Source organism: Mustela erminea, chromosome 17 (genome assembly GCF_009829155.1).
Source record: "Mustela erminea isolate mMusErm1 chromosome 17, mMusErm1.Pri, whole genome shotgun sequence".
Lineage (NCBI taxonomy): Eukaryota > Metazoa > Chordata > Mammalia > Carnivora > Mustelidae > Mustela > Mustela erminea.
Window position 1 is genome coordinate 31,857,025 of NC_045630.1, and position 24,221 is coordinate 31,881,245.

Here is a 24,221-nt window from a genome sequence, read left to right on the forward strand (position 1 = left end):
AGCTGGAGTCCCCTGAATATAAAACGGACAGACCCACAGTGAACAGCAGGTGCGTCTGGACACTGCTCTCCAAAACACAAAGTTCCCAAGGAAAACATGGCCTTGGAACATGCTCGCCTGCTTGCCTGCCCCAAAAGAAGCCAGAAGGGGTTGTAACTGCGGTAGTAAACCAGGGAAAGAGAGACATGCTCCTTGGCTGGGGACAGCTCATCCCAAGCATGGCAGCAGACACCAGGCTTTGACACAATAGCTTGGTGCAACCTCTATTTACACTTCCAGGCAATGGCGAGCCAGCTTGTCAGGCTCTCTCCCCCGGATCTGGAAATGCAAAGAAAAGCCACAGGACGAGACGTCATGCTAAGGGCCAGTCAGGCTCCCCCTGGCGCTCCGAGGTGTCAGGCCATCTAATGCCGCCAGACCCCTCACGCCCATGCCATGTTGGGCAGTCACTGCTTGGGCAGCCAGGCCCCTACCTGCCTCTGCATGGAGATGAGGTCAGGGCACAGACCAGGGGACATGCCCTGAGGGAGGGTGGTGTGGGTGACGGTGCTATCCGGGGAAGGGCACCTTCCAAGAGCAGCCAGCCGGCTCTGGGCGACGCTCTGAGATGCAAGCGCAGGGTGGTGGACAGAGCAGAGCAGGAGGCCACACCTGAGCCCCTGATGAGGATGCCACCCTCGGGCATTTCTTAAGAAATAATAGGGACCAAAAGAACTCGTAAATAGGTGCACGGAATTTGCAAGACCTAAGAGGAAGAAACCTCTAGAAAGGGCAGGAGAACAGGGGACAGCGGGGGATGCGGGATTCATGAACGCAGAGGGGGCTGGCATCCGAGGGAGCGTTCTTGGCCCCGGGAAGGAAAGGGACCAGTGGTTGGTAATGTTCACGTGAATATTCAGCCCAACCTCAGATCACGCGACAACTCTCCACAGCCTCCCGAGAAGTGCCCCCAGAGCACATGTATCCCTGGAAATGTCATCTGTGCAGGCCACGTGGCACAGGGAGTTTGAGCAGAGAAGCTCACAAAGGGGTGGCCTGGCCGCCCTTGGTCCTCCCGATCCAGAGCCTTTGTTTCTGCAAAGGGCCATGTATGACTCTTAAGCCCTCACAGAAGGAAATAATTCATTTCCGACCCCGGGGCATGCAGAGTAATATCAGAGCCTGCCAGCCATGACCTAGAGCCCAGCGCTAGCATTCGTCTCGACCGGAACAAGCCAAGGCTCCGGCGCAAACAAGCCTCCTCCCCGAAGAATGAATTATGCACTGACTTTCAAGTCACATGTCAAGAAAATAAAATCAGAATTAATGTGCACGCGAGGACTTATTTTCACAAACAGGGTCCTCCATGTTGGCCCAGGCAAATGTTAAAAAGGCAAGAGGATTCTTATTTACTGTGTAGTTTGGATAAAATCTGAATTTGATTATTTTTCTGCTCCTCATGCATTATAAAAATGGATAACGTTAAGAAAAAATAGCCTCTGTAAGATGCTCCTTTAATCTACCCTCACCACCACTGAAATAAGTATAAACGTTCTGCTGTTTTCATTAAAAATGCCATAGTTCATCATCGTGCTCACAGCCTGGTTACAAAATGCCTATTTCTTAAAAGACTTTTGGTTCTCGGTGTGAAGGAGAAGTCAACATGCTCAAGAACAAGGGCTCTTCTGGTCTGGGCTCTCACGGTGGGCACGAGGGGCTGGTGGGGACCGCAGGGAGGGTGTGCGGATGCCAAGGCCAGAGCCGGTGGGCCCTGCTTCCCTCCACGTCCCAGTGGAGAGACGCGCACGTGCTCCCAGCCCGCGCCCCTACCCTGACAGAGCGGCAGGTTGTCCCACGTCCCGTCATCACGGCACAGAGAAACCACGTTGTACAGATCAGGGTAGCGGATCTTGAATCCCTCGTGACAGGTGACGATCAGCTTGTCTCCGTGTCTGTATGTCCTGGTATGAATCTCAGCATCGTCGATTTGAGGGATACGGCAATCTGCAAAGGTGTAAAAAGGACACGTTATTTTTTTAAATTTCAGCCTGTTGTGCTTCCCAGCTTGGCACAAAGCTCTTCTTTTCGGACCTGGCCTCAGGCTTCCCTGTGATAAAAGGCCCTCGCACAGGGACTGCTAGCCCCTGGTCTGGAGGGGACTGAGGACAAGATGTCCCAATCCAGCCATGAAAGGAGCTTCACCTCCAGCCTGGAACCCTTCACACCTCGCAGTGGAGCCTCAGGCGATTCTGGAAATAAGAGAGGAAGGACAGAGCTGGGGGCTCATAATGACCCGCTAGGTGGTCCCACCCAGCCCACCGCCTCTGCCTTGGGGCAGAAGAAAAGCCTTGGCAGAAGAAAAAAAGGCCTTGCAGAACAGTGGGGGACAAGCTGGGGCCACACTGGCCGGCACCTCCCTTCTACCGGATCTGCTCCACGCGGGTAATAACATGGAAGAACATGCAACCGCCAACACCACACAGGCCCCCACAGGTAGGTGACCTGCTTCCTGGAAGCAGGTGGGAGCAGAATACAGACTCGGAAAGGGTCTGTAGCCCAGCATCAGGGGCGCAGGAACAGGAAGTCCACACAGAAGGTGATTAAGAGATAAAATACAGTGGATGAATTATAACCCTCCACTTCGAACACGGTCTCCTCCCAATTCCGCGTGTGTCCCCGCATAACCTTGTGCAGCCATCCCCGGAGGCGTACAGAGGGGTTGCGCTCCAAGCTTCGCAAGTTTTAAAAATGAAGCAAAATCCAAGAACAGCATTTCGACAATCACAGAAACTTTCTCCAAGAGTATCTCAATGCTGTAAGACTGGGTTTCTCAGCCACTCCCGAAAGCCTTCTGAATCAACCATACGGTTGGAATGGTGGGAGACTTGACCATGAACTGTTGGCTCTGAGGCCTGAGCCCAGGAGTCCTGAGGCTGCGGAGGGAAGGGACCTAAGCAGCCCATGGCCGGGAATACAGGTGGGTTTAAAAGCACATCCCAGGAGTTTTGATGTAGGGTTGGGGCTGGGTTTACAGGGACCAATGAAGAATCTGACAACAGACTCTAGAAAACAGAATGACCTCTTCCCGGGGTCATTCAAAGTCAAAGCTTGGGTGTGGCATCTGCCTTCATCTCCAGATTAGCTGGAGAACAGGGACTGCACCCCTGCATTCTCCCACATGCCCTTGGCACTCCGGGACTCCGCACGTGGCTGGCAAAGAAATGTCGAGGAAGTGCGGCCATGGAGCCCCGGGACAACCCCATCAACCCTCTGTCTGCAAATTTCAGCAGGAAGCGTCCGTGAAGGAAAACTGTTGTGGTTCTAGTTCGACCTCTCATTTTTGAGGTTCAAACTGTGGAAAGGGGTTTCCAACCTCTCACGTTTAACCAATAATTCTTCTACCAGAATAGACAAATTCCCCCAAAGTCAATGCCAGAAGGATCCTGACTGGAGTCACAAGGCAAGTGACAACTTGGCACCACTGCTGCCTTCTTAATGGAAACGGGGAATCACGTTTCTTAGTAGTGCTAACGCAGGCATTACTCAGAGCAAATAAAAACACCTTTATCCAGGCGCCCCTCTGTAAAACCCCAGCTGCCAACTGACCCCATGGTGCTGATTTACGCGACAAAGCCACCGTTCCCCTGACTGGCTTCCGACTTCCCCGGGAGCTGACCCAGGTCCTTAGCAGGCAGCCAGCGTCAGTGAGTAAAGCCAGTGGACAGAAGGGACACTGCGGCCCGTGAGTGTGTGGTCGCTGGCTGAGCAGAAGCAGCAGTCACTCACACAGAGTGCCCTGAACTCCTGACCAGATGCCTCTGTCCACAGCCAGGAGCTGGGGGCCGCCACGGGGCACATGGCCCAAGGATCCCAGGGCACTACGGCCTCCCAAGTTCTGCTCATGATGGAGTCACCATGGGGACTGGCTGCTATGGAACAGAGACTCGCACTGACCAGGGAGCTGGGAGCAGGCACCGGAGCTATGGCCAGGAGGCCAGGAGGGCTGTGGCCCAGATAAAGGACAGAACAAAACAGACCAGCTGTAGCTTCACAGAAGTCGGCCCCCCAAAGCTGAGCTATGATCCTACCCTTGGCGTCTGGCGCCTGACCCCCCAACCAGAGGAGGGGAGATTGGAAGACGAGCCTGGCCCAGCGAGGCCATCCTTAGCCGGACGTGACTATGCACTTCATGTCTATGGAAACAGATAAGCCAGGATCTTTAGTGCCCAAAAACGAATACATATAATCTTCATCAGTTCTGACGTTTCAAACAGAAATAAGAGAAATTTCCTACAGTATGAGTGCATCCCGTCAGCCGCAAGAATGTTTAAAAGCCGCTCCAAAAATGCCGTTACCAAGGATGACAGATAAAGCTCCATCGGTATCTGACTCTGGCAGGAGTGGGGATGTGATCAAACCCGACACAGGCAGACACAAACGGGCACTTTGGGGATACAACTGAGAGTGTGCAAAGCTTCCACTTTGAGACATCCTTTCTCCCCAGACCACTGCATCGCTGCATCTGAGTCCTGCTCGTGTAATAGGGGATTTAAAAGAAACAAGTCAAAGAGGGGATATTAAGGTGATATTACACAGTTATACCTAAGAACAAATTATTCAATGACATTAGTTAGCACAGAGCAGAGTCCTAAGGAGCAGAAAAGGCAAAGTACTAAGAATACATACCACGACCAATATTTACTGGCCTTTTTAAATGCCAGTTATATGTGAACATGAATCTGATTCCTTCAAGTGCCAACTCTGACACCCATTCTCCCTAAAAAGTGTTTCTAGGAACGTAACCCCGTAATCCACCCTGGAGACACAGCATTCATATCCACACAGGAAAGGTGCTGGAAGCCTCGCTGTAAAGGATGCTGTTGGATTTTGTTTACCCCTGCATTTATAACGCCCGGTATTCATCCATCCAACCATCCATCCGTCCACTGGTGACTCGCTGAGCACCCAGCCGCAAGCGCTGGGCACGGAGAGTTAGGAATAATACCCTCGCTGCATGGAGAAGGCCGTTAACAAGTTAGTAAATCTGCGAGGTAGAGACTAACATGCAGTCATTGCCGCTCGCATGAGGAGGAACAGGTGCTGAGGTCACAGGGACCTACCAGGGGCCCCTGGCATCTGGGTGCATGGGATAGGCACCCTGAGGAGATAATGTTTATGATGCAGGGCCACATGGCAAGGTGGCCTTATCGAGCAGGTCTGGGAGAAGGCAGCTTCAGGCAGAGGGAGAGTAAGTGCAAAAGCCAGGAGAACACGAGTGTCCTGAAAAACACACAGGAGGGGGACACCTGGCTGGCTCAGTCCCAGGGTCCTGGGATCAAGTCCCGCATCGGGCTCCTGGCTCAGTACAGTGTCTAATTCTCCCTCTGCTCCTGCACGCTCTCTCTCTGACATATAAATAATAAATAAAATCTTTTAAACACACAGACACAGGAGGGTCCATGTGTCTGAGACACAGTGAGCAAGGGGAGATGAAGGCCTTATAAGTTGGGGCATACTTCATTAGGTAGTTAGGACAGGACTGGCTAGAGGTTGTCTTTTAGATAAGCTCTCTGTTTCCCAGGATGAATAAACAATAGAAGGCCTTTGTCTCTAGGCAATATTCTCAGGAGCCTGCGTGTTCTACTATTCCTGATATGTTCCTGAGCCTGTCTGGGTTTTAAATGCTGAGTATCTTGGGCCAAAGGATTTATCAGGGAAGTCGATCTACAAAACCAAATAAGCTTTCCATTACTGAAACCTTATGGAAACCACAGCCTGCATGGGCTGCGCATAGCAGAAAATATTCATTTATTTCTAAAATCCTTTTCCAAATTTGTTTTGATTTTCAAGAGAAAGCTTGTGTAACCTGCAAGGCTGCAAAGTTAAAGAGGAAAAACCACACGCCTGTCTCAATAAATATAGAGAAGCGTCTGTATCACGTGACACAGACTCCTACCTGCAACACAGGGAGCCACCTTCCCTACACAGCATCCACCCGAGGCCCACAGCACCCGTTCTGAATGGTGACGCTGACCACTGTTAATTAAAGTATAGTTGACCAACCATGTCCTCTTGCTTTTAGGCGTAACCACGGTGATTCCATATTTCAGAACGTCCGACAGTGCCGCCAGGGGTGTCCCAGTCTGTCCCCACACACCGTGGTCACAGTACCTCAGACAGTACTCCCGGGCGCATGTTCCTTCCTGCGACCCACCTCACAGCTGGAGCTCTCTCAGCCCTGCTCAGCCACCACTCCCATGTTCGTTCCAACGCTTCTCTGACTTGTTCATTTGTTTTGTTGTTGAGATTCCACCTGTCACTCACACACCTGTCCTTCTCTGTGTGATTTAGTTCACTTTAGTTCTTTGTTTTCATTTTGACTCTTTTAAAAAAGACCTTGAAAATAAAAGCAGAGACCACGCATGCTCTCAGCTTGGGGAAGCCTTTGCCTATGCTGTGACAGTCGAGTTCGGTGCTTCGAAGACTTCCATAAACACAGTCTATGCTAAGTCCGAGAAACAGTGAGCTGTCAAGGTCAGGAAAGCTCCGTCCACACCCACGGTCAGGGGTGGTGGGCAGAGAGACGGAGCCCTTGCCCACTCCGGCACTGCCTCCCCTGCGTCAGCCCAACCTGCCGAGGAGACAGTCAGCCCCCTGCCCGCCGCCAGGTAACCTCTGAGCAGTGTTCTAGACTCACACACACCCACGCAGCATGAACCACACAGAGCAGACACCGCCACGCTTGCCAGAGGTAGGCAGATACCTCGCCATGACGAGAGACCATAGGGTAACTGCTGGAAACAAATGCCCACTGTGCCGCCCTGTCTCCCTATCAAACCCCGCCTGGAACAGACGCGACAGTGACTGAGTGGATCTCCCGAGTACCACACGTCCCTGCCTCCACGGGCAAGTCTGAGCAGCACGTATTCTGCTTTCTCAGGCACCGGGGCTGGGAGTGCGCGGCTGGCTAGGGACGCAGCAGTGAGCACCCCTGGTGTGACCTGAGCTGCTCTCCTGCCTCGACAGAAACCAGGACCTGGGTCATCATTGCGGTAGAGGAGGGACACGGTGACTTGTGAAACCGAGCCTCCTTTGCCCCCAGCCTGGCCACAATGCTCTCCCGCCAGCATGTGGGGTGGGCCCCTGGGCTGGCGCGGCTGGTCCCCACAGCACCACGAGCAGCCTCCACGGACGAGGGGGGCACTTTACCTTCTTGTGCACAGAAGGGCTTATCATTGGGGATCCAGCCGAGGGTTCCATTGAGATGTCTCACACACAGCCTCTTTGTAGGGCCCTGGAGCGTGAACCCGTCTTGGCAGTGAAACTGGGTGACAGACCTTTCAAGGAAAAGCCCTCCACCGGGTGTCCTGAAGCCGTTCTCAGGGACACCTGGGTCAGCACACACCGGAAGGTCATCGAACCCTACACTGACAGAGAGAAGAAAAGGAGCCTCTAAATATGTGCTTCAGAGGCTGGGAGCCTTCCTGCATCCGTGACGGACACTGTCACACACCGCGAACACCTAGCCACTCCAGTCAGCCCAGAATGTCCGCATTCTGCTGTGTGCCACACTGGCTTCTTGCTTCGAACAGCGCCCGGAGCGTCCTCCAGCCCCCGGCCGACAACAGCCCTTCATGGAGGCTCGGGGAGGAGCAGGGGAGAAGGAAGCCACACAGGGAACGACGCTGTGCAAGACGCTGCAGGGGGGTGAGGCGGGAGGGTCGGGGAGGAGGCATGGACTCTGAGCCACCCAGCAGGCCAGACGACATTTCAGGGACAGAACCAAGGATGTAGGACTGGCAGGGCTGGCATTCTCACAGGACAGGCCTGAGCCACCAACACTCGTCTCCTCCCCGGCCCTCACCCTGGCCCCACCCGCCAGGCCTCATCCGGACTTCCCGAGGATCTGGGTACCTTCCTAACCTCCCAGCCTCCCATTCTGTGCTCCAACTAGAGCTCAACCGCCACGGGTGCTGAACTCGGAGCCCTCCAAGGACGAGTCACCTGTTCATCTTTGTGACCCTCAGAATCCGCCGCTGCCCCACCACCCCCATGCATGTCCCAGGGAGGAGCAAAGGCCCACAGACTCCCACAGACTCCACAGTCACCCCACATGGGAAGGGGTGACCCTCGAAAGCTGGGCTATGTGGAAGCAACGTGGATCCACAGAGCAGGCTGGGCATCCTGAGGTCCACAGATGACCCAAGGAGGGGCCGGGATCAGCACTGCTGGGGGTGGAGAGCAGGAACATGGCTGGCTTCATGTCTTCAGTTTGCAGCAGAGTGTAGGTGCCCCCTCCGCGGGGGCTGGTCAACGTCAGCCCCCAGAGTCTGACACCCTTAGGGTAGCCCCAGGGGGCTGGGATACATGCAGGGTGCAGGGGAGGGCTGAGGCCCCCAGGGAGCCAGCCAGAGGGAGGACGGTCCTGCGGGGACCAGTGGAGTGCGGACGGTAGAGCTCAATCCCAGGATAAGGGACGGCTCTGCCAGGCCGGGCAGAACCCTTCTAGCAGGAGCCCCAGGGACAACGAAGGGAGAGCTGGAGACGGACCCTGACCGCCGCATGTGGGCCCAGGGCTGGGACTTGATGCAGGCAGCAGAGATGTGAAGGAGTGGAGACTATTGTGCTGTTTTGGTTGTTTTAGGTGCAGGGGACACAAGCTGTGATGTTAGTGTCAGGCACACAACACAGTGGTGCAACAAGTGTGTGCGTTACACTGCGGTCACATGAGCATGGCTGCCATCTTATCACCACCTCACTTCACTGTGGCAACAGCACTGACTGTGTTCCCGTGCTGTGCCGCCCCTCCTGGGACTTATTCATCCCATTCCTGGAAACCGGACGTCCCTCTCCCCACTGGCCATCCCGCTCTTCCCTCCCCTCCACGACCACCAGTCTGTTCTCTGTACTCAGGGCTCTGCTTCTCCTCTTGTTTTGCGTTTGAGATACCACAAAATCATAAAGTATTTCTTCTCGGATTGACTATGTCACTTAACATAATACCCCCTTAGCTCCATCCATGTCCTTGCAAATGACAAGATTTCATTCCAGAATTGATGGCTGAGTAATATTCTGCTCTGTATATACCACACCTTCATTATCCATTCACCCATCAGTGGACACTTGCCTTGCTTCCATACCCTGGCTACTGTAGATAATGCTGCCATGAACATCGGGGTGCAAGTTATCTTTTTGAATTAGTGTTGTCATTTGCTTTAGGTAAATACCTAGTAGCACAATTGCTGGATTATCAGATAGCTCTATTTTTAACAGCTTAAGGAACCTCCATACTGTTTTCCAGAATGCCTACACCAGCTTGCATTCCCACCAACAATGCAGGAGGGATCCCCTTTCTCTGCATCCTTGCCAATATCTGTCGTTTCCTGACTTGTTAATTTTAGGCATTCTGTCTGGTGTGAGGTACTCTCTCTCTGTGGTTTTGATTTGTACTTCCCTGATGCTGAGCGATGTTGAAAATTTTTTCATGTGTGTGTTGACCATTTGGACGTCTTCCTTGGAGAAATGTCTGTTCATGTTTTCTGCCCATATCTTGACTGTATTATTTATTCTTTGGGTGTTGTGTGACTTCTTCGTATACTTTGGATATTAACCCCAGAGACTGAGACTTGAACAAAGGCATGACTGAGAGCAGATCGGTATCTCAGCCCCTTCACACCCAGGCAGTGGACGGACTTGCACTGAGCCCTCAGGAGGCAGAAAGACCATCAGAAATGCCTCCCGGACTCCAGCTGCACCAGGATCTGCAAGATGGTTTGTGAAAGGCAGACCCACAGACTAGGCACTCTCTGGGTGGGTGGGGGAAGGGCTGTCCTCCTGGAAAGCTCTCCAAACAGCTCTGAGCAGCCAGTCTGGCTCCTGAGAGGGCCAGTAGTTGAGCTATGTGGAGTCTCAAGGCTGCAGGAGATACTAAGGACCCAGATGCATGAATTCAGATACCAAAGGGACAGCGGCTGAGGGGAGGTGAAGGGGTTAAGAGAGGCGTCGAGGACAGCTGCCAGGTGTGGGCGCTGAGCCTGCACACAGAGAGAGGGGACGTGGTAAAGACCGCCCTGGGGACCAGTCCCAGTGTAGCAGGTGGATACGATGAGTCTAAGACCTCAGGACACGGAGGCCAGGTGGGGGAGACCAGCTGGAGAGCCAAGTTGAAGCCATGATGTCCTGAGCTGCATGAATGTACAAAGGTGGCAGCTGAAGGCACAGCTGGACAGCCTCCTGGGAACAAACACAGAGAGAGGATGACACATGCCTCAGACAGAAGCGGGCACTAGGGGCATGAGAACACAAGATGGCCTGAGCAAGGCTACAGAGGCAAGGGGAGGTGTCTCAGCCACCAGGGCAGGCGGCTGGGCAAAGGCACAATATGCAGCCACTTGCTGCAGAGGAAGGATCCGGGACAGCTACAGGACTGGACTGGCCTGGGGGAGCCTGCCTCCCCATGTGTCAGGGGGAGGCTGCAGCAAATGTGCACTGCCCATTCATAGTGATGCATGGGGACAGAAGATCACAGGGCATAAGCCATCCCTGCATTAGGGCCAAGGGAGGGACTTTCCTGTTACCATATTAAAAATTGAGAGTGAAAGAGATCTGAACCCATGTCCACACAGCAGGGAGAAAGAAAGACTGCAAATGAGTAGCAGATGGGGAAGCAGGTATGTGGTGGAGAGAGGACCCAGCCCTATAGGAGGGCCTTGACTTCCACTAAGACAAGAAAGGGTTTTTCAGAACCCCCACTGAGGAAAGGGTGGTCCCCATGGTGTATCCACCCTCTGGGACTAGCTCATGGGTACCTCCCCGGGAGCGATCCCTCCCTCTGCAAAGTATGACCAGGAGCCTCTCTTCCCATCAAGACACCTGTGCCCAGCTCTCCTAGAGCACCCTTCACACTGGCAGTGTTGTGCTCTGCCTCACAGCCTCTGCCACTGGGCTGTGAACTCCTGGGGTTGGAGAACCATGTCTTATCCTTCACTTCCAGCGTGCCACAGGCGCTGCTAATGCAGGACAGAGAGAGGGAGGGTGAGAGGGAAGGAGGGAAGGATAGCGGGAGGGAGGGAGGATGGATGGGTGGATGGATGGGTGGAGCATGGCTGGAGGATGGATGGGTGGGTGGGCGGGTGGGAGGAGGGTGGATGCATGGATAGATGGATGGGTGGATGAATGGATGGAGGATGTTGGATGAGGGGACGGTGGAGGATGGATGGACGGGTAGGTGGATGGATGGGTGGGGGGGATGAGGGGATGGATGGATGGATGGAGGATGGTAGACGGATGAGTAGGGTGGGTGAGAAGACAGACAGATGGTGGATGGGGGGATGATGGACGGGCGGGTTGGTGGGTGGGTGAATGGATGGATGGACGGATCAATGACGGATGGGTGGATGGGGGATGATGGAGGGTGAATGGATGGGTAGGTGGGTAGACGGATGGCTGGGGGATAGATGGATGGTGGGTGGATGGATGGATGGATGGATGGATGGTGGACGGATGGATTTCACCGATGAGGGAGGCACTAAGTGCTCTCCCCTAGCACAGACAGGCTTTCTCCTACACCTTCTTACCCCCTCCCTTCTTCCACCCTGAGTGGACTGAATTCCTTAATTTTTTTACAACCTTCTTCCCATCCATACCTGCACAGAACGCCCCCCTCTGCCCTCTGCAACATAGGGCCAGAGGTGGGTCTGGGTTGGGACTGGACTGAGTCATGTGTTTCTCTCTCAAACACACACTCTTTGGGCAGTCACACCCACTAACAAATGAGCCACGGTGATCATCAATCACAGGCACAAACCTTCAGCTTGTCACACCCCCTGCCCCAGGCAGAGAGCCATTCTCCAGGAGAGGAGAGATAACCCTCTCAGGTGAGTGCTGAGCCTCTGTGGGTGCCAGCCCTGGATCCATCAGAATGACTCCTGTTCTCACTATAAATAGGAAAACTATGCTGTGAGGACAGAGGAATTTCCTCAGGGACCCAGCTCTGTGCTCTTCTTATTTATTCCTTCCCTGCTCCCATCCCCTGCCTACAAGGGACCACAGTTAGCTTCTGTATCTCTGCATCCAGACAGTCCAAGACTCAAGATGCCACTGGCCAGGCCCAGCCACAGACAGGAGTGAAGAGACAGCCGTCAGAAAGTGGGGTAGTGGGGCACCTGGGTGGCTCAGTGGATTAAAGCCTCTGCCTTCAGCTCAGGTCATGATCCCAGAGTCCTGGGACTGAGCCCCGCATCAGGCTCTCTGCTCCGCAGAGAGCCTGCTTCCCCCTCTCTCTCTGCCTGCCTCTCTGCCTACTTGTGATCTCTGTCTGTCAAATAAATTTAAAAAGAAAGAAAGAAAGAAAGAAAGAAAGAAAGAAAGAAAGAAAGAAAGAGGGATGGTGTAAGAAGAGCCCTCGGTTCACTCTGGACACCTCATCCCATCAAGCAAGACCACCATTTTCCATGTCTTGCCAGAGCTCCATATGCCACTCTTCAAAGTACCCTGGAGGGTCAGTGTCAGTCCCCAGCCTCAGCCACGTCTCCACAGGCTGCTCTGGCATTTCCTGTAACATGCGGATCCATTCACCAGACGCACACCCATGCGAGGGTAGTTGGCCTGCTCAGAGGGTCTGGCTCTGGGAACCGGCCCACCTGGGCTCCAAATTCTGCTTTACAATCCAGCAGCCACATCTTAGGAAGGAAACAGAGTTCACAGGATGATTTCTAATGTTTCTTTTGGGGGACGTGGAAGGAAAAGGGAAGATCCCATTTTAGTAAGTCCCGGAGAGAGTATCCCCTAACAGTTCCTCCTAAATTCAATCCAGAACACAACACGTATGTACAAGAGACATTTCACATATGTCAACTTAACTGGGCCTGGGGTACCCAGACATTTGGTCCCACAGTATTCTCGGTGTGTCTGCGGGGTGCTTCCGGATAAGATCACCACTGGAGTCAGTAGACTGAGTAAAGCAGACTGCCCTCCCTGACGCGGGTGGGCCTCATCTAATCTTGTGACCTGAATAGAAGTAAAGATTGAGTAAGAAAGACTTCTTTCTCTCTGTCTGCATACTCGGGCTGACACATCAGTCCTCCTGCCTTCAGACTCAGACACAGGCTGGAGCGCACATCAGCAGCCCTCCTGGGCCTCCGGCTCACCAAGCGGAACTTGGACTTCCCATCCTGCACCCTGGGTCAGCCGGTCCCTGGGTATGTGCGGGTGCGTGTGTGCATGTGTGCATGTGTGCCAGAGAAGGAGCTAGTGCTCCTCCTTGGCCCTGTGTTCTCTGGAGAGCCCAGACACATGCAGTCTTCCTAAAGATACACAGGCACTTTAAAGAGGCGCCTGGGTGGCTCAGTGGGTTGGGCCGCTACCTTCGGCTCGGGTCATGATCTCAGAGTCCTGGGATCGAGTCCCGCGTGGGGCTCTCTGCTCAGCAGGGAGCCTGCTTCCTCCTCTCTCTCTGCCTGCCTCTCTGCCTACTTGTGATCTCTCTCTGTCAAATAAATAAATAAAATCTTTAAAAAAAAAAAAAAGAGGAAAAGACATGAATGCCAGCCGTCCCCACACCCCAGGAGACACTATTTCTCTCTGGACCCAAGTCCCGGGAAGCAGTCTGCACGGTGGGGCAGCGCTGGGTGCCTGGGTCTACAAGCCCATCCCAGAATCCCAGCCTGGGATACCCTCCTAGACCCTGGCATCTGTGACCGCCCGAGAGGTCAGAGGTAGGAATGTAATTTGGGTTTGGCTTCCGGGCAGAAGGTGAGATCTCCTCTCTCCCTTTCCTTCCGACTAAAAGCAGGGGCAGTGACAGGAATGTGGGTTCTTCACCCCAGAGAAATCGTCCCAACCTGAGGCTCATTATGAGGGTTTGAGCCCTCAGGTCTGGGGACTTTGGAGTCTGTTGAAACCCACCAGACCTTTTTACTGTGAGCAACATAAGAGTCGCTGGAAAGAACCATAAAAATAAAAGCGGTGTGAAAAGCAATCTTTGGGCTTATTATAACTGAAAAGTCATATTCGAGGAAGGAAGACTGTATCAAATGCAGCCAAATCAATTTAGAAGTCGGGGTGGTTTCCATTTCTCTGTAAACTGCTGGGTGAGTCTTTGGAGGAAGGAACAGAATAGAGACAGAGAAATTGATTTTGTATGCTCTGACTTGGGGAGAGGGTCCTGGGGCGGGTAAGAAAAGGGCATTCCTGCCAAGGTGAAGCTCACATGTCTGCACATCTGAGCCAGATTCCGGAGCCCCCCACACTCACAGTCTGCCCCCCTGGTGGGCATGGGACCACCGACAGGCCGGGGTCTGAGCCCTGCCGCACCCTGGAGAGGACGCTGGGGGTGGGGGGGCCAGTCCGGTCACTGGGGCCATCTGGCCTGGGGCTCACAGCCACTCCCACTGCTGCCCCAGCAGGCCTTTCATGCAGCGGGGGCTCACATCGTCACGACTTTGCAAGCGCTTCAAGGGAAAGGACAATTTGTCAACGCTTTGGTGTCTCCATACCTGTTCAGAAAGGACTGAACAAACAGCTGTGGGGAAGGGTTCATCACCACACAGAAAAGAATCCTCATGGTTCCCCCACCCTGACACCTCCTGGTGCACCGTCTCAGGGAGACGGGGCTGGGGAACCTTTTGCGTGACCTGACACATGCCAACTTGGGGAAGCCGGCCATGGAGCCCCCACGACAACAGTACAGTATGGACGACCTGGGCGATGAGAGCCTCGTAGCTTGGGGCCCAGGGAGCAGCTCCTGACCCAGAAGCAGCCAGGCAAGGCGCCGGACTCCCGCCCTTGGTGGCCCGGAGTAAAGGCAGGGCAGCCCAGTGACCGTGCGTAAACCAGAGAGTCCCTCCAAGCAATACGACGGCTTCCGTCTGGCGGATCCGAACATACCTGGCTCCTCCTGCACAGTTTCTGCTTCTTCTCCTCACCAGTGAGGGGGACAAAGTCTCTGAGATGCTAATGAGTGCGACATGGCTGTGTCTCAGCCAGGGAGGAGCCCTTCCTCCCGTCATGTCAGGGGAAGACCCTCGGAACACCTTTCCTAAGTTTAAAGACCCTGGAAACTTAGGCACCTAACTTGTGGAGCTATAAGCACCAACATGAAGCCACTAGGCAGGTCCTCAGGGCCTGCGGGCAAGGGATGCCTCCAACCACCTCCGTACCACCACAGACGCCCCCTTGGGCTTCCCTCTGCCACAGAAATCCCATCTCCATGTGGCCTTTACTGATTATTCCAATGCAGGTGTGTATGGAGAACCCGCCTTATTCCAGAAGCCACCAGAGCTGGGGGTGTGTCTAAAACAAGGCATTACCAATGACAAGAGTCACAGAGACAATGCTGAGGAAATGACATCAGGCAAAACCTAACCAGCAAATAAATCAACCCTCAACACCAAACTTCTCAAGTGCAATGCCCTACACAGATGGTGGTCGGGGAACCCGGAACCACGCACTTGCCAGAAGTTTCCAGCCACCTACTTGTTGTGCACACAAGCTGTACAGAGCCTACCAATCACCATCTACACATTTGGGAGGCCCATCCTCGGTAGGGTCAGCCTCGGACACTTGGAGGGACCCCGCCCCCCCCCCCCCCCGCCACTGATGACAGACATCTTCCACGGAGTGTTGGAAGGACCGAGCAAGGTGGCCCCGGGCTACTGGGGACTGGGGAGCTGAGCCCACCCTGGGCCTACCACCTTGCCAAAAGTCAGGTGGGCCACAGAAGACCCTCACAGGAGTTGGAAAGCAGGAAAAACAGCAAATTAAAATTTAACACTGTTAAAATTATAATTAAAATGAATGTGAAAATGGAATTTGCTTTATAAAAATTCACTTATAACCCATATTTCCGCAACAAAATCATTATTAAGTGGTTCTTGACCTTCTGTCTTCCAGTCCAGATGATACCCATGTTTGGCCGAAATTTCAGCTCTTTGTTTTTAAAAGGAAAAGGGAAGGAGGAGAGGAGGGGTTATTATAACCTATATACACACTCACTGGGTCAACATCCAGTGCCAGGCACTGGGGGAAAGCTGCCAACAGGCATTCACTCAACAAACCATGTGAGCCCACCACCCCCCATCGACCCTGGAAAGTGAGCTTACATCGAGGACTGACTAGAGTTTCTGATCTGCAGGTCACAGACTCACAGAAAGTCACAAAATAGATTTTAAGGGTCACAACAGGCACTTTTGGGAAACAAAGTAAAGAGAAAAAATCAGAGTACATTCCACACAGTAAGGGGGAGAACTCTTTCGTATGGTTTTATTAGTTGTTAATCTGCAGTGGTAACTAGATTTGTTTCCACAGTTCACAGGCAAAAAAGGTTTGAAAGACCCTGCTTTAAACATACCCTACCCTGTCATTCTATATGCACACATAAATTTCCTTAAATAACATAGACACTCCAGGTTGTGGAGGGAGGCTGTGCGCTCTGTAGCCTGACCCAGCCATTCTTCTAGCTGTGTGCTCTCAGGTAAGTTACTTCACCTCTCTGCGTCACAGCTCTGCTTCTAGAGCTACTGACAGATATAAGTAGCATGACAACCAGCACATGGTAAGTTCACAACAAGCATAGATAATGTCACTAATATGTTAACATCATTAATATTCAACCAGTTCCCTCAAGAACAAAAACATCTCACTTCACAAAGGGCAATCGCCAGATTTCCTAGAACCACCTTCATTTCCAAAAATATTCGGACTCTTCTGAAATTGCCCTAGAGATGTCTGCAAATTTTGGCTGTCGAGCGTCAGAAGGACAACAAATACTCCCAGAATGCTGTCCTCAGGAAAGTCAAGAGTCACACAAAGCCCTGGAGTTGGCCTTCTGTATCTCATGAGCCAGACTTGGAGCAGAGGGCGGTGGGCAGCACGAGATGGCAGTCAGGCTCCCCGGCCTGGGCACAACGATGGGCATGCTCCTGGGGACCAGCGAGTCAGATGGAAACCAAACAGAACACATGCAGAAAGCACTTGAGTCAAGAATGGGTTTGGGACAGATTTTCTGATACAAGATAAAAAATGCAACAAAGGCAATCAAAGCCGTCTAAGTTAATTTTGTCTGTGAATATGGCATATCATCGTGCCACAGTTCAACACGGCCTCCCTTTACATATTTAACAAACATCTGGAATAAAGGAACACTGATCACTGCTACTATTTATTAAGCTAAAGAGACTTCACTGAAAAAGCAGGATCCCCCTGGGGAACACAGCCACAAGGCCAAAAAGCCAGACCAGGCGCGTGACCATGGAGCTGCTTCTGTGTCCCAGCATGGTGGGCTGCTGATCACAGAAGAGTCACACCCACCGCCCGAAGCCCCTGTGGCCTGGGGACATGGCGCCTGCCAGGCCCCAGCCCACACCCGGCACTCCACAGGGAAGCAACTCTTCCCCTGGAAACCGTGAGAATGCTTCCCCGTTTCGAGAAGTATCCAGAGATGAATACAAAGTCAGCTGTGTCACAGCATCTAAGTAAATGCAGCAAAAGTAAATCTTAATAGCATAATTTAGACTTGATTAAAATGCATAAAGACCACAGATGTGGAAGTTGTCACTCTCTCCATCTGATGCCAAAACTGATATTTTCCCCCTCTTGATTTAATTCGCTTTGATTACCCAATTATTCAAAAACCCTCTCACTCGGTTTCAGCTCCTACAAAACCGATAACAGTGCCAATGCCTAACACGCTTTCCACTCCAGTTTCAATACTGCTCCATAAATGTGTGACCAACACGACAGAATTACTCCAGACTGCATCCCAGCATGGAGAAACAGAACAAGCCTTCCTATAGAAAACCACCCATCAGAATAACCCGAGGGCCTCTTCTATCAACCGGAGATGGGGCACTCACACCTCATCATTGACATAAACCTCGGGGTTATTAGCTGACGGCATCCCACAAACACGTGGATAAATTACAAAGCTGATTAGTAAGTTGAAAATGACAGGGGGTGGGGGGGGCGCCTGGGTGGCCGTTGGTTAAATGTCTGCCTTGGGCTCAGGTCATGATCCTGGGGTCCTGGGATTGAGTCCCACGTCAGGCTCCCTGCTCCATGGGGAGCCTGGCTCTCCCTCTGCCTGCCCCTCCCTGTGCTCGTGCGTGTGCGTGCTCACTCTCTGATAAATAAAATCTTTAAAAAATATTTTGAAAACTACAAAATAATATGTATGTAGGTATCAGCTGAAGCTTTTTAACTACACACAATTTACAGAATGTTCTTGCTGGAAGGAATCTTAAAATTCACCCAAAATAATTTCCCTCATTTTATAGCTGAGAAATCTGAGACCAAAAAGTTTAACGGAGTGTGCAGACTGACAAAGCTCTGAATGAGGGGGCCCAGGTCTGCATCTGATCGGGGAGGCCACGGTGTGGCACCCCCAACAATGGGCACCCTGACCAATGAATCTGTACCTCCGGCCACTGCCAAAACTGACCTCCAACAATACACACAGGGGTCAGGGCGTTGAATAGAAGGCTGTCCTCTGGGTTAGGATGACAACATGAATTGGTTCCAACAAACTCGCATAGACCGCCACTCTGTCATTCTTTTCTGACTGAAAGATGCAGACACATGACCTTTCTGATGCTCTGTCCCTCCATCAGCCACCTCCAAGCATGAAGGGCAAGGCCGGCCTTAAACAGCTTCCTGCCACAGGTCAACAGGGCTGCAGGGTAAAACGAAAACAAGGAGGTGGCAGGGTACACACACCCTCACCGTCCCACAGGTCCCCACACCCGCGTGTGGACCACTCCTTCCTTTTGCACCTTGCCCTATGCTGTCTACCCTTCACCAGCTGCCTCTGTCCCAGGGACAGCTGGGGGAACAGGGGCATGTAGGGGCCAGGGAAGCAGGCCTGGCATCATGATCAGCTTTGGGGGATGCAGGCTGAGCCCTCCAGGAGGAGCCAGGCCTACGACACGGGCCTGGGCAACCCCAGAAGGCAACATGGCAGCCGCCAAGGATGGACAACCCAGGGTTCTCCCTGCCAGCACCACAGGAACCCCAGGTGGCTGCCTGGCCCAAGGACCATGGAAGCACTGTGGATGCCTGCCCAGCCAGGCAGTGAGTGGCTCTGAGGATGTCACATTTAATCTAGAAAAATGCAGGAATCTGCCACATCTGGGCCCTCTGTTCCCCGCAGAGCCTCATCCCCAGTACAGACGTCTGGCGCAAGTGAGAAGGAGTCGACCCCCATGGCAGCTACTCCAAGATACACCAGAGTCAGGTGAAAGGCATCCCCGAGCACAAGAGGTACCCAACCAATAACTGGTGTTTGCGTCTGAGCCCAACAGATCTTTGACAGGCAGGCTTTTCTGATCTTATTTGTCCTTCATGAAACACAGGAAATCGGGGTTCCCCATGTGATCTTTCTCATCACACCCCCAACGTCTGACCGCCAAGTTCTAAACCCATCCACACAAGAGCTCCAGCACCAGGAGTGCCTGAAAGGGAGGGGAGGGCCTCCCTCGGGGCCCGGTGGTGGAGAGATGGAGGGGAACGTTCTCGGGTGCAGGCAGGAAAAGGCTGTGTTCTACTTCAGGGAGTCCTGGGGTCCTGCAAGGCGCCCCCATCTCCGGGGGCGGGCAGGCCCTGGGTTGGTGCCGTTCTGCAAATGGGGAGGGCAGCAATTCAGATCTGACCTCAGCGGCACCCCGCAACTGTTCCTTCAGCACGGCTGGCCAGCTGTGATGCTCCGGCCTCGCTACAGCAAGCCAGTGTGCTCCCTATCACCCTCCTCCCGGGAACCCTCACAAGCCTGTCGGCCCCACAGCACTTCCCCAGGAGCCCCCACACAGCAGGCCCCCAAACCTCCATCGTCGCTAGTGATCCGTTCACACCACGCAAGGCTCTCAAGATCTTCTGATCATTAAATGTGGGTGATTATGAGACAATTCCCTGCATAGTTAATTTAAAAAACCACAAAATAGCATACACATCATGATCCTTGTTTTTAACATACAAAAAGCACACGTGTGTGTAGAAGAGAAAGACAGATGCCCAATAGGACCTGTGTTATTTGGGATTCAGGACTGATGAGCAACTTTTATAGTCTTCTTTATGCATTTCTGTGTTTTCCAAATTCTCTATGATGAACGCTTATAATCAAGAAGCCCACGTTATGTTTTAACGAACCCTGGTGGGAAGGGAGTATCGGACTGGGGTGGGTAAGAGCTGGCCCAAGGGGATCTTGGCAAAGTCACTGTCTCAGAGATGGACAGAGTGAAATGGGCTCTCCCGAGGCAGCACATACGAGGACAGGCTCTGTGTTGGCGGGTAGTAAATCTACCCAGGTGCCTGCAGACCACATACCTCCCTCTAGTGGTATCCCTAAATCATCTCCCCACTGGGGGAGTGGTGCTGACTCAGCTCCCCGGGCCTCCGCAGGTTTATAGGGAGCGTCCCCTGGCCACGGGCACTGAGATGCCATGGGCGTGGTTGACAGGTCTCATTCCGGGATGGGGTCCTGCACGCTGAAAACCGATGGCCGCAGGCGGGGCAGGCACTGGGAGACCACGAGAGCAAAACAGATGGATGCCGGGGATAAAAGTGCTGTCTGGCCGACATCGAGAATGAACTGTTACATCCTATCCGAATTACTAAATTTCTGAAACTGTGTTATAAATATGCTGTCAGTGGGGTTAGCTGGGGAAGAAAGGAGACGGAGAAGAATCCGGGCTAATGGAACACCACCCCTTCCCAAAACAAACATCAGTCTCTCTGATCTCAGCACAACACTACCTGGGAGGATGAAGGGAAGTGCTCCACATGATGCAGGCTGTTCCGCTCAGCCTGGGCTTGCTAATGAGCAGCCTTGCTTTCAAAAACATCACACTCACTAAAGGGCATCGAAAGACACCCCGTTCATCACAGATTTCCACCCTCACCCACAGCGTGAAATGCTGCCTTACTGTATTACCGCAGGGATGGTGGGGGTTTGTGAACAGTCCGGGTGGGAACACAGTAATTTCAGATGAACACAAAGGGGGAAAAAATGCAAGCAGGTGTTTGTTGACTCAGAAAGAGCTCAGGGTTTGTTATTATTTTTCTTGCAAAATTTTATAAGCTCCCCAAACCTCTACGATACAGAAGCGAACTAGGCTTTCCTTCCTAGTGCCAAGATGCAGTCCATACTGTTGTCATAGGCCAGACCCCAGAACAAAGTGGGAGGAACTGCACTGAGGACGGAGGTGAACCTAAGGCTTGCACTGTTCCTCTGGAACCGTTGCTAAAACAGCAGCATCTGGGGTCTGGGATTCCGCATCTGGCTAATCTTCCCCCGGCTCACATCACCTGCTCCTTCCACCTCCTTGCTAGTATTCCAAAGAAAAGCTGCAGGTGCTTCCCCTACCTGAACGGCATTATTAATTAGAGCTACCAGGCTGAGCAGGCATCCCGTGCTTCATGAACATGGTGACTGGTTCGGGTTGGGAATGCCAGTGCTCAGAATATTTCACTCTGGCCAACCCGAAAACACAGCAGGACTATGCTTACATTTCAGGGTTCCTGGGCGCTACAGGCCCCAAAAGCCCTAGCTGGAGCTGCCTACAAACGAGGTCATCATGATTTCAAAGTTGGAGAAGAAGAAATGAAGCAGCTGCTGTTTAATTTTTTTATGGAGCCTACAATTGGTCTCATTAGCTGGCAAATAGGACGGGCTGGGCACGAAAGAAGCTCTGGCCTCAAGTCTGCATGAGGAAAACCAATCCACATGCAATCACTCATGGGGCTTATGGGCTGGTGTACCCAGTGGCAGCTACCTGTTCTAGCACCTCAGGGACACGTCTCCTTCAGGAAATTGCATCAGCTTCCAGAGCCTTGTTACTATATGTAAAAAAGAGAGATCTGGAATTACCTTGTCTGTCTTGAACCTCTGGGGGTGGGGGGGCAGGGAAGCAAAGACCCCTAACTTCTCTGAAAACTCTGAAAGGCTATCCAAATGTAATTTGAGAAGGACCTGGACTGGTAAACTGAGGTCCCAGAGCAGTACGGCTAGAAGCCTGGGCCCCTCCATCACCCTGGTCTGCTCCCCATGTCCCCGGTCCCCGTGTCCGCAGGGGGCTGGAGAGAGGCGGGATGACAGTGTTTCCAGGATCACTGCAACTCAGAAGCACGGTATGTTACCCAGAGGCAGGCGGTGGTAGCCTGCTGACCAGGTCGAGGACCGCGGGGCCGGCCGGCGGGGGACGGGAGAATCTAGCTGAGATGGGGGCAAGCTGAGGTCGGGAAGGAGGAAAGCCCAGGCGACAGCGACAGTGGGTGGGGGCAAGTAAGAATCTGCCTGCCCCGCCCACCCCCACCCTCACCCCCCACCCCCCCGCCGCTATTCCTCCGGATCCCCTGAGTAGCACGTCTCTTTCTTACCCATGGTGGCCCTCAAACAGCGCCCACAAGCCGGATGACCCAGGTTGGAGATGGACCACGTCAGAAACACCAGTCACGTGACCAGGGGTCGGGGCTTCAGCGAACCAAGACCGCCCTCGGTGGAGGAGGGGGTGTTACAGCTGCAGCTCACCCATGTGGTCCGTGACGCAATCAGCCGTGCGGAGGAGAAGCCCCCGCCGACCTCACAGGTGCGTGCACACACTCGAGGGCGCTTCCCTGCCGGGATGCAAGTGGACACCCGGGAGGCTGAGGCTCCCGAGGACATGCGCTCCGCATTTGGGTCTCTCCCTGCCATCACCCTGCCTGTGTGGTTTCTAACTGGCCTGTACTTACCATCAGCTGTAATCCCAGTACCTCACTGCCCTGGGCCCCGGGAGCCGCGGTCGTTACGGAACCTGAGGAGTGGGGGACTCCCAAACCCACAGCCAGCCCGTCAGGGCACGGACCCGGCGGCCCCCCATCGCGGGTGGCCCAGGTTTGGGGTAGGAGGACGGATAGGCGAACTGGACAGCAAACCCTGGGGCCGAGCTGTTGCTCCATCGCTGCACCCTGTGACAATGAGGTCACTAACCTTCCTCTGCCCAAAGCTCAGTCTCCACATGGAGGACCACACGGAGCCACGAGGGAGGAGCGGAGTGTCCCCCTGGAACCTGGGTGGGTATTCAGCAGACAGCCGCTCCACGCTGGGTAGAAACTGGCGGGCAGACATCTACACGTGGGGAGGTGCTACAGAACCTTACAGCAAGTCTTTCCCCAGGGGGTTATCAAGATCCCCCTCAGACGGACAGCAAGGCCCAGGCAGGGGGCTATGGGACCACCACTCATCTCATGTCTTCTGTGTTGGGGGTGACAGGTAAGACTCATTTGGGAAAAGTGTCTGATGCTGTATGTAGGTGTGTCTTAGAAAACAGATGTGTGTGCCAGCTCCCCAGCTCCTAAGGACCCAAGAGTTCGGGTGGGAGGTCCAAGCCTGGAGAGGGATAGGCTGCTCACCAGAAGTCAGTTCTGGGTCTGAATGCAGGGCTGTGCAGCCTGGGGCCCCTCCCCACACAACCCCCCCAGGCCTTGAACCCTGGCACAGGGCTGGGCTCAGAGGGCAATTCAGCCGCTTTGTCAGGACAGGTGGTTCTCTCTTCACCCTGAAGCTGTTCATCTTTCTGGAGGAGGAGGAGGGCCTCCACTGTCTCCCTGAGGGGAGGGATGAAGACAGTGGCCTGGAGGGGGCTGTTTTTGCAGAGGTGGGAAAGCTGTGGGAGGGGTGTTGGTCTGGATTTATGCTTTCCCCAAAACCCCAACTTTGGGCCTGCTTCCTCTTTCCTGTTCTTTGCAGCACCTGGTACCCTCGAATTTAGGTTGGGCTGAAGAGTGAAGAAGGTGTGAGCAAAGCACATGCCATGGGGGATGGCTCACCCCAAGGCCCAGGCCTGTAGCACCTTGGTCCGATTGCTCCTGCAGGTGTTCCTGCCCCTCGCCTGCCGCAGCTCCTGCAAGCCCTCACGCTGCTCTTCGTGGCTCTGCCAACTCCTCAGTCCACCCGCTGCTTTTAAAAAAATTAGAGACTGTTTCTGCATTGTCACTTCTCTTGTTTTCAAGTGTTGCTGGGGGTTTGTGTGTTTTCTTATTCCTTAATTCTCATTTTAGTAGAGTTTTCTGAAAGGAAAAGAAAAAAAACAACTCTCCACGTGTTAAATCTGTCAGGTTTAGCAAAAAGCCCTAATTTCATTTTAATTTCTTGCAGAGTCATTTTTTTCTTGCATGGGTGATAGTACAAGACATGTTCTGAGTGGTTTATGTGTGCAATCCGGCTGAATCCTCATACTCACCCTGGCAGGAGGTGCTGGTACTGTGGCCAACAG

At 53.3% G+C, this 24,221-nt stretch overlaps 1 long non-coding RNA gene across 2 annotated transcripts; it reads right to left on the bottom strand.

Moving 5' to 3' along the window:
* Window positions 1-1,816: 1,816 nt before the first annotated feature.
* On the bottom strand, window positions 1,817-21,808 carry LOC116576526. Of its 2 annotated transcripts, none has more exons than XR_004280193.1 (3): window positions 21,741-21,808; window positions 7,189-7,401; window positions 1,817-1,983 (listed from the first exon to the last, which is right to left on the bottom strand). It is a non-coding gene; the product is annotated as an uncharacterized LOC116576526 (long non-coding RNA). The 2 variants fall into 2 exon arrangements; XR_004280194.1 differs by lacking the exon at window positions 21,741-21,808 and adding an exon at window positions 17,287-17,296.
* Window positions 21,809-24,221: the final 2,413 nt, after the last annotated feature.